Here is a 10,614-nt window from a genome sequence, read left to right on the forward strand (position 1 = left end):
AGTGACAGCATTTTTTATGGGACTAAATCCCCAGTCTTTATTATGAAGTGGTAACACATTTTGTCATGGAATGTGGCCTGTCCTTCTACTACTCGAGCATCACCACCACCCCACTCCCTGCTGCCATGGATACCATGCCCTATCACACTCAGTGACTCCACTATTTCTCTAAGAGAATATGCTTTTTGGGGGCTAGAGTGGGGGATATGCAGTTTTTTTTGGTCTACAGTGTGCTCTTTCTATTTGTCCACTTGACAATCTTGTATTCATTCTTCAAGTCTCAAGTCACATACCACTTCTTCAATATGTAGCCTTCACTTATCGCCCCAGAGGACTTGGTGCTTCTTTCTCTGAGATCTGAAAGTAATTTTAATGCAGTTTTACTGTTACAGTAATTTGTTACCTAGAGAACCATGCCCGTTTCATTGCCTCATATTGAGCATTGCTCATTTTAAGACTCATCAAGAATAATTATTCAAAAATTTATCTAATCCTAGGTCATCTAACAACCAAAGCTTTTATACCTCATGGTGGAGCCAATGACATCTATGAGAGGATCTACCATGGGATCCCTGTGGTGGGCCTTCCTTTGTTTGTAGATCAACCCAATAACTTTGTTCACATGAAGGCTAAGGGGGAAGCTGTTACAGTAGATTCAAAAACGATGTCAACTACAAATTTGCTCAATGCATAAAAAGCAGTCATTAATGACTCTTCATGAATGTAATTTTTTTAACTACATAGCATGTATTTGCTGACTACATTTTTTTTTTGGTAACACTTAAAGGCAATCGTCAATTAACCACTATGAGTATCACAATCTGTTTATTTGGTGGTTTTAGTGGAAACATTTGTCAGAGCTTTTAGGATATTGTATAAGTTTTAAAATAGCCAAAAAGTGAAATAAGAGGAATTACTGAAGATGGTAACAGAAGGATTATAAAGAAGACTGAGAACAAAGTTGAAGAAAAGAAGCATGAATATTATGACAGCACTGACTAATTTTCAGCAGTTATGAGGGTCTTTTACGATGAGATCTCATCAAATGTTAGACTTTAAATAAATTTTATTTGGTCTATTGAAGGTATATAAAGTGATATTATGGGATACAAATACTTACTTAAAAGGCTACCATAATAAAGCAAATAAACATGTCCATCATCTCACTTTAGTTACCCTTTTTTCCTTGTTTATAAAACTCTTGTAAAATAATTTATTTTCAGTAAGTCAGCATGACATAATCAATCTCTAATTCCTATTATATTTAATGCATTCCAAATTTTTATGCTAACATTTTGATCCCATGACTGATAACTTGTAAACAACTAGAGCTTTCAAATTTGGCTTTACAAATTATTGGAAAAAGAACATACTTTATAAATGTAGCCATATTCTTTGTTCTTATGGTTCTGGTTGCTTTTGCTTATTTGGAAGATTTATAAAATCGAAAAAATAATTGGCTTGAAAGAGACAGATTGGAATATTCCTGTTTAATAGCCAAAATGTCTGAAACCAGAAATATAGAATTTCTAAGTTATTTCAGTACATACGTTAATTTCAGTTTTGCTATTACTATTAAATTGGTAATATTATAAATTTTAATAAATATAAGGCTGTGTTGAAAAATAAAGATAATTTTTAATTAGTTGATACCTATTGAATGTATATGAAATGACATGCACTATATTGGTAATTTGTATTATGTAACTTCTTGGTTATAGTTTTTCCCAATTGTATTAAAAATATATATCAAGATTAATTCCCTCCTTTGAAAAACACAGTCTTCCCACTCTGTTTTTTAAATATCAAAGAGAAGTTACCTCCATTGCTATTGCTACAGTGCCATGCTTTAGCACCCTTTGGTTTCAACCTGCTAAGGCTTATACTTATATTCATCCTTATTCCTTGTTTATTAGTCCATAATTATTTCAGCACTGGAAATAAATGGAATTACGATGCCTCAAAGTAAAACATTAAGCACCACTTAAATTTTAAAATCACAATGCAAGAAAAACAGCAATAATAGTGAACATTTACTGAGAGTGTCTTTATGATGAGAATAATTCTACCAAGTATCCTAAGAATCATTACATTACTACTTACAATAATCAGATAACAAAGATACCACTCTTAGGCCGGGAGAGGTGGTTCACGCCTATAATCCTAGCACTTTGGGAGACCGAGGCGGGCGGATCACGAGGTCAGGAGATCGAGATCATCCTAGCCAACACGGCGAAACCCCGTCTCTACTAAATATACAAAAAATTAGCAGGGCGTGGTGGCCGGTGTCTGATGTCCCAGCAACTCGGGAGGCAGGAAAATGGCGTGAACTCGGGAGGCGGAGCTTGCAGTCAGCAGAGATCGCGCCACTGTACTCCAGCCTGGGCTACAGAGCGAGACTCCATCTCAAAAAAAAAAAAAAAAAAAAAAAAAGAGAAACCATTCTTATTCATTCAATTTAACAATTCAAAAACAACTAGGAATAGATACTTTTCAAAAAAAAAAAAAAAAAAGGACCAATAGATAGCAGGTAATGATTCAAACTAAGGCTATTTACTTTTACACATTTAATCACTGATTCACTCATATAATGTGAATACTAATTCCTGATCAATGCCAACTTCTTATCAGCTTTGCCCTGACATGTACCTGAACCTTGTCATAGATTTGTCTCCTATCTCTAGACCGTGATACTATTTTGAAACTTGCACACCAGGTTCATTACAATTTCATTAATGGCTAATTCAACCTCTGTACTCTCGAGTGATTTCTTTTTATCCTTTGGACTTATCTAATTTTCATTTCTAGGATAGAAATACTTGTTCTCTCTTAAATTATCTTTTCACATCTTGAAATCTTATGCATCCAATAAATTCTAACCCATAAACCAAAATCTCTATAACCACCAGGAAATAAATTATTTTATTTTTCCTCCACTTTTATGTGGCACTAATTTTTAATATCTACACACAAATTTCACATATTTATATTTTATATTCTATAAGTTTATGTCTATTTGATTTTCCTTAACTGTAAAGAGAATGTTATATGGTTATCCGTCATTCATTATGATCAGCTTATGAAGCCCATGGACCAAACAGTCTTCTGGATCAAGTTTGTCATGTGCCACGGAGGAGCCAAGTATTTGCTGCCACCTGCGAACAACCTCACCTGGCTCCAGTAGTGCTCTCTGGTTATGCTGGCCTGTGAGGCAATTTTTACTCTCTTTGTCATAATATATTTCTTGTTTGATTATCAAAAGTTTGTTAAGACAAGAAAAAAATACAGAGTAGCACTGTTTGAGATCTAAGGCAAGCAGGCATGATAGGGAAGGTCATGACATTTAATGCCACCACTATTCATCAAGGTGTGGCAAAATTCTCCTCTATATTTCACAAGACTTGTGCTTTCCTGATTTATTCAAATATTTTACTCTCATTAAACATTAAGTAATATACAATTCTAATTTCAGAAAACCTAAAATAACTCAGTATTAATGCTTATTTATGTATATTTCTAAACTGAAAAATAACGAGATTCACTGAAAACTCAGGCTGTTTTTTTGAGAAGGTCAGAAATAATGTGTTTCTACTGTGCATTTTTAGAAAAACCTTTTTTATTTTTATTTTATTTTTTATTTCCAACATTTATTGTAAATTCAGAGGTACATGTGCAAGAGGTATAGGTTTGTTACATAGGTAAAAAAAAAACTCTTTTGTATAAACAAATACAATGATATGGACTATATGTGTCCCTGTCAAGAAAAACAGAGCAAAATCCTTCTTAAAAATGGCAAGACACATTTTATTCTGACTAGTGAATTAGAGGATAGAGACTACAGTATAAATTGAGCTCAACTCTACTTAAGACAAAGGTAACTGAGGCTTTTAAAGAGAAAACCAAAATGACTAAAAATGTGGAAAACATAAAGGAGCTAAGAGGTTATATGAAAATGGAATATTACATAAAAATTCAATGTGAAATAATTGAAAATTATTAGGCAAGGTGGGTTAGGCAGTGTATATTTTGCAGTTTGGCAGGATCATATTCCTTTGAGCCAAGACCTACCATGGAAGCTAGGGTGATCTTTAAAGGCAAATTCATGACCTAGTGCACATATAAGCTAAACTAAACTTGGCCAAGTCTCTTAACATGGTGTTTATGCAAGTATTTTGTGTTACGTGGGAGTGTAAAATTCAAGTCCTTCATGAAATACAAAATATTTCTTAATGGGAATGTTCTCTGTTTCAAAATTATTGACAGTCTTAACTAACTTCCTATCCAAAACTATGCAACCTGGTAAAATCCTTGGTTAGAAAGACAAAAGATGTTTTCCACATGAGGCCTGGAATATGCTTGAGTTACTATTTTCACTTTAGTAATGACCCTTTGTAATTGGATAATAATACACAAAATAAAAGAAGAGGATAATTCCCTTTAGTTAGGAATTAGAGATATGGTTCAGCAAGTTTAGTCCAGTCCCTATAGATTATAATGTTACATGATTTCTGTCCTGCAATAATATCTCACTATTTCTTGGCCTTAATTTGTCAAGTCAGACATTTCCAACTTCTTTAATACCTGGAATACTGAGGATACACAAACCACAAATATATATAATCATTTTACTTATTCTCTCCTCATAAATATGGAAAAATAAATTGTAGATGGAATAAAAAGCCAAATATCCTGTGCAATAATTTTTAAAATCTATGTTGAAGAAAGCATAATAAATAGCAAAAAGCTCTCTAAATCCTGCCTTTAAAGACTGATCATTACAGCCTCTGGATTCAGAGAAAGGTTTACAAAGCAAGTCACAGAGAAGAAAGAAACCAACTTAAGAGCAGTTCTGTCTGACAAGAGATGTGCCTGAACGATCGGATGGAAGAGAGGCATATAGTGATCATTCTAACATATGAAAAAGATTTTTATAGTACACTTTTCTATGAAAAAATATTTTTAGCAACAATTGGTTATAAAACAAATTATTTTAATGTCTAGAAAATAAATATACAGTGAATATTTTACTTTATTAAACTTTGAACATATAATCATGCCACCAGAAAGGAAAAACAAAACAAAGCGCAAGAAAGGAAAAAAGTAACGCATTCATGTGCTTTAATTATAGTAATGTCTTTTTAAAAGAGGGAAAAACTTAAGGATAAATATTAGTCTGAGGCAATAAGGATGCTCAGCATGTACTACAAAAGATAAATCCTGGTCTGTTTATATTTTCTTAATGAAATATCTTCTGAAAATGTATCAATATATCAGAATATAATTTCTTAATAAAGTATGTTCTTAAAATAGATCTTCTTTGAAATTCTTAGACCATATATCCAATACATCTATCTATGCCTGTCCATGAGTGAACACATAATACTTTCACTAGTTTAATTCTGAGAAGCCTTTTTACATAAAGTGATATGTGCATATATATTTAGGAAAATATGTGAACATGAAGGTATGCTTGATGGAGAGTCATAAAAATTCCACAGTAATTTGGATTACAAAAATTGCAATAATATGATGTGTCTGCTTCTTGGAGATTGATTCTACAAGCTTTTAACTATCTCAGCAGTTAAAAAAAATTAAACACAGAAACTCTAAGCTATCACATAGAATGATATAATTGATATAACATTCTTCATATTTGTGATATTCTTTTAAAAAAAATTTTTGAATATGCTGCATAAAGACAGGGATATGTAAGCACCACAGAAGTTGAACACAAAAATAAAATAATTGTAAGTTTTATCTTGGAAATAACGTATGAAGCTGAATCTATCTGTGTCAAGGACAAATGTTTTATGTAGGAGTTTTCTGAATGAATTTCCCTGCAGAATGCGATACTTCTTAAAAGATAAAACAAATGTGCTATTAGAAGTTTTCCTCTTACATTCTTTAAGTATATTCTTTAGTATTCATAAGTATAGTCATTAATATACATATTTTTAAACTCCAACATTAATGATAAACATTACTGAGTACCTAAAGAGTGGGTCCTTGAAAGGGATGCGCCCTCCTACATCAACCATGTCACTATCATGTGTCCTCTATTGACAAAGCTTAACATTCAACTAGCTGGCACAGGAGGAATGCTTACAGGATCCTGATTCAGTATCATAAAGCTATATTTGGATCCAAGGGACAATAAGTTGAAAACTGGTGAGGCATAAAATTTCAAATTTCTCATTTGTTATTATTCTAAAAATTGTACCCTTGGGCACTGAATCTTGGTAAAGTTCGGATGAGTAGGAGGCAGGACTTTCTTTTGAAAATAACATTTTTGAAAGTGGGGGCATATAGAGGTTTTGACAAAGGTGAGCTTAGAGTTGCCCACTGAGTTCACAGTTCCACTGGTGGTCACTTGCCTTATGTTCAAATGTATAAGAATTGCTATACTAGTAGCTTGGATTTTTGATTTCTGTAGTTGCTAGCTCGGACTTGGTTAGAGGGATTCTTCTTGTGCTGGGCCCGTGTGTGCCCTTCACCTATCACCACTCTATTCATACTCCCAACAAACCAGCACTGGAGTTGCCAGTTATTTGGTGCTTTACCTATGATAAATATGAATTTTTACCAATTCAAAGAATTTGAAGACATATCATTGATTTCATTGTTAGTCCCTAATTAATAAACTGATTAATCACTTTTGGGTTTATGATCCAGTCAGAACTTTGTTCATGTACTGCACTTATTTTGTCAAGTGATATTTTTCATTAGATTCTTCTTTAGTATAGAGACTTTATTAAGGACAAATTTGTTACTCATAAGAGATCTAGAATCCTAAGTCATCATGACCATGGCTCAGAGTGACTAACAAATAAACAAAATTAATAAAGGTCAGATAAACAAGTAAAAATTAACGAATAATCCTTAGTCAGATCAGGTGAACTTTGCAGTTGGATTCATCAATAATAATGAAGAAATGCAGGTTGCAAGAGGTAGGACAGAATGAAATAAAAATTGAGACAATCACATTGAATCAGGGCATAAATTAACAAAGCATATAATGGAAAGTTAAGACCAAGAAAACAACTAGAAACAAGAGAGCTTTGGAAGAAAAACTAATCAGGAAAGCTCTAATGGAAGGTGTTAACAAGCAACACTTTTAGATTTTAATCAGTTTACTGGTAATTTCAAGAGCATTAAGTGATTCTTCTTGGGGGCTGTATGACTCTTTCATCTCCGAACATTTAAATCATGCTTATTTAAAAATCTCTTTTGTAAAGTTATGGTGGTTCAAATCTGTAATCTCAACCCTTTGGGATGCTGAAATGAGAGGACTGTTTGAGCCCAAGAGTTTGAAATCAGCATGGACAGCACAATGAGAGCTCATCACTACAAAAAATAAAAAATTAGTTGGGTGTGGTGACATGCACCTGTGGTCCCAGCTACTCAGGGGGCTGAGGTGAGAAAACCACTTGAGCTTAGTAAGTTGAGGCTGAAGTGAGCCGTGATCACACCACTGCACTCCAACCTGGATGACTGAGCAAGGCCTTAAAAAATAAATACTAAAATCAAAAATCAAAATCTCATTCTGGTCGTTTCCTCTATCTAGAATCCTTGAGTGCAGATCTTCCAATTGTGTATGACTGCTTAATTCCTCATGTAGTTTTCTTGAGGAAATCTTCAACAGGTGTTGCTTTCTGCAGCATCCCTCATGTTCTGCATTGTAAGAGTATCCTTTCACATTTTTTCAATTGTCTCTGCTGTAGTCTAGGGAGATCTCTAGTTCCACACATTTTTTCCTTATTTATTTTTTAACAGGATGCCACTGCCCCCGGTAGAGTAAATATTGTTCCCTGCTTCTAAGACTATGTCTCATTAGTTTTCCTCCCAAAAGTCACTTTGTAACAGCTCTTACAAGCATCTATTCACAGAATTCCCTTTGATTTTAACAATCGGTAAGCATCCTTCCTTCATTTTTGTTTGTTTGTTTGTTTGTCTTTACTCTAACACCCAATCTGGAGTGCAGGGGCACAATCTCGTCTCACTGCAACCTCTGCCTCCCTGGTTCAAAGAATTCTCATGCCTCAGCCTCCCGAGTAGCTGGGATTACAGGCACCTGCCATGACATCTGGCTAACTTTTGTATTTTTAGTACAGACAGTGTTTCATCATGTTGGCCAGGCTGGTCTCGAACTTCTGATCTCAGGAGATCTGCCCACCATGGCCTCCCAAAGTGCTGGGATTACAGGCGTGAGCCACCGTGCCTGGCTCTTCCATCATTGTATACTAGGCTATATATATTGTTCTATGTCTTTTTTTTTGTAGATGTGTATGTGTCTGCAGTAGAATAAATGGGAAAGAATTGAGCCACTTAGGATCACCTCAGTATTCTATGCCATATGATTAATTTGAGGCCTGTTCATAGGAAACCTATTTTATATTTAAAATATCTATGAATAAATATTTTACAATGCATAATAAATGTTTCAGTAGTTATAAAAATTTAAATTCACACACTTCTATGATTTTACTGTGTTTCTAATGTCAATATGTAATGAAATTGCTGGTTCCTTAATGGCTTCTGTTGACTAACTCAACAGCTTATATTTTGGTGATTTTGAGACATGACTGCAAATACTTTGACATTCTAATCAAACCATGGTCTCTATCTCTTGAACTTTAGCAAGGCCTGTGGCTGTCTCAGCAAAGAAAGCATAGTGGAATTGACAGCATAATTTTGAAGACTGTGTTAGAAAAGGCAGTACATTATCTCTGTATGTCTCGTTTTCTCTGTCTGTCTCTCTTTGTTTTTACTTATGTATCTTTCTTCCTCTCTCTCTGCCCTTCTCCTTCTCTCTCTTTTTCTCCCTCTGTACACTTTGGAGCCCTGTGTTACAGCAAAAGTCCTGTTGATAAATGACAGTTTGGGGAGGGGAGCACAGAGGAGACTAGGAAGTCAGGATTATTCAGTCAAAAAAGAGTTTCAGTCTTTTGACATCAATCAATAAGTATGTGAATGAATGACCTTCAGATGACTACATCCCCAGCCACCACAGGAAAGTAATAACCTGAGAAATACTCTGTGTGAACCACCTGCTAAGCCCACCCAACACTCATGCTATGAGAGTTCTAATGAAATGCTTATTGTTTTTCAAAGTCCCCACTTTTGAGGGTAGTTGGTTATGAAGTGATAGATAACTAAAATGATATTTCTAAAAATTTAATTATACATTCATAATAATATACAATTAATATAGAGGCAAGAAAATGAAAATTACAAATGTAACATTTTGAAAATAACTGTAACTCAGAAAGGGAGGTCAGCATAGCATGGTGGTTAAGAGCCCTTGCACTCTGGATCCAGTTAGCCTGGATTCAAGTCCCTGCAAAACCACTAGAGAATTATGTGGGGTTTGGCAAGTTGCCTCAACTCTATGCCTCAACTTCTCCATCACTGAAACGGAGATGGAGTAATGCCATTATCTACCTCAGGTGGCTGATGAGAGGACTGATACATTAACTTGGTAAAGCACTACAGTTGCTGTATGTAACAAACTAAATTTGCATTAGTTATAATAATTATTAAGTAGACAGAAAAATTTCCACAATGATTTGAGTCCTTACCTAAATTGCTTCATATGTTTTTAAATGTATCATGTTTCAAATGTAAATGATAAAAATGACAGCATTTGCTATTTTAAATATGTCAGAATTAAATTTATGATAATTTAATTCACCAAGGGCTGACAAATCAATTGGGTCCTCTGGGCAAAATTTGGTCAGCCACATATTTACATGTTTGTATTCAATATTTGAGGTAAAATTACATAAAATAACATGTACTATTTTAACCATTTAAAAGTGAACAATTCAGTGGCATTCACAGTATTGTGTAACTATCACTTCAACCTAGATCCAAAACTGTCACCAACCTAAAAGGATGTTTATACACGTTAGACAGGCACCCTCCATTCAAGCTTGCCTTATCCTGGTAACATGGCATTTTCTGTTAAAATCATTCTGTTGTATATTAGATTTTTTTAAGACATAAAAGATATGTTTTTTTCTTAATTCTGTTGGTGTTATGTATCACATTTGTTGGTTTGCATATGTTTAATCTTCCCTGCATCCCTGAGATAAATCCCAGTTCATCATAGTGTATAATCTTTCTGATGTGCTGTTGAATTTGATTGGCTATTATTTGTTGAGAATTTTTGCATCTATGTTCATCAGAAAAGTTGGCCTACAGATTTTTTTCTGTATTTTATCTTTTATTTTTAATTTTTTTACTCCCTCTTTCTGGTTTTCATATCAACGTGATCCTTATCCCAGCCATAAAACCCTATTTCCTAAGGCATTCAATTCTCCTTCATGTTTTGGAAGAAACATTTTAGAAAAATAGTTTAACTATTTTTTAATAAAGTACATTTTTATGTGAGTTTTTATTGCTGCTTCAATTTTGCTACTCATTATTTCTCTGCTCATGTTTCTATTTCTTCATAATCCAATCCTGATTGGTTGTACATGTCTAAATATTTGTCTGTATACTTTAGATTTTTTAATTTTTTGGCAGGTACTTTTTTATAATAGTCTCTTATAAACCTTTGTATTTTTGTGTATCAGTTGTTATGTATCCTTTTCATCTGTTTCATTTATTTGA

This window comes from Pongo abelii, chromosome 3, assembly GCF_028885655.2.
Source record: "Pongo abelii isolate AG06213 chromosome 3, NHGRI_mPonAbe1-v2.0_pri, whole genome shotgun sequence".
Classification (NCBI taxonomy): domain Eukaryota; kingdom Metazoa; phylum Chordata; class Mammalia; order Primates; family Hominidae; genus Pongo; species Pongo abelii.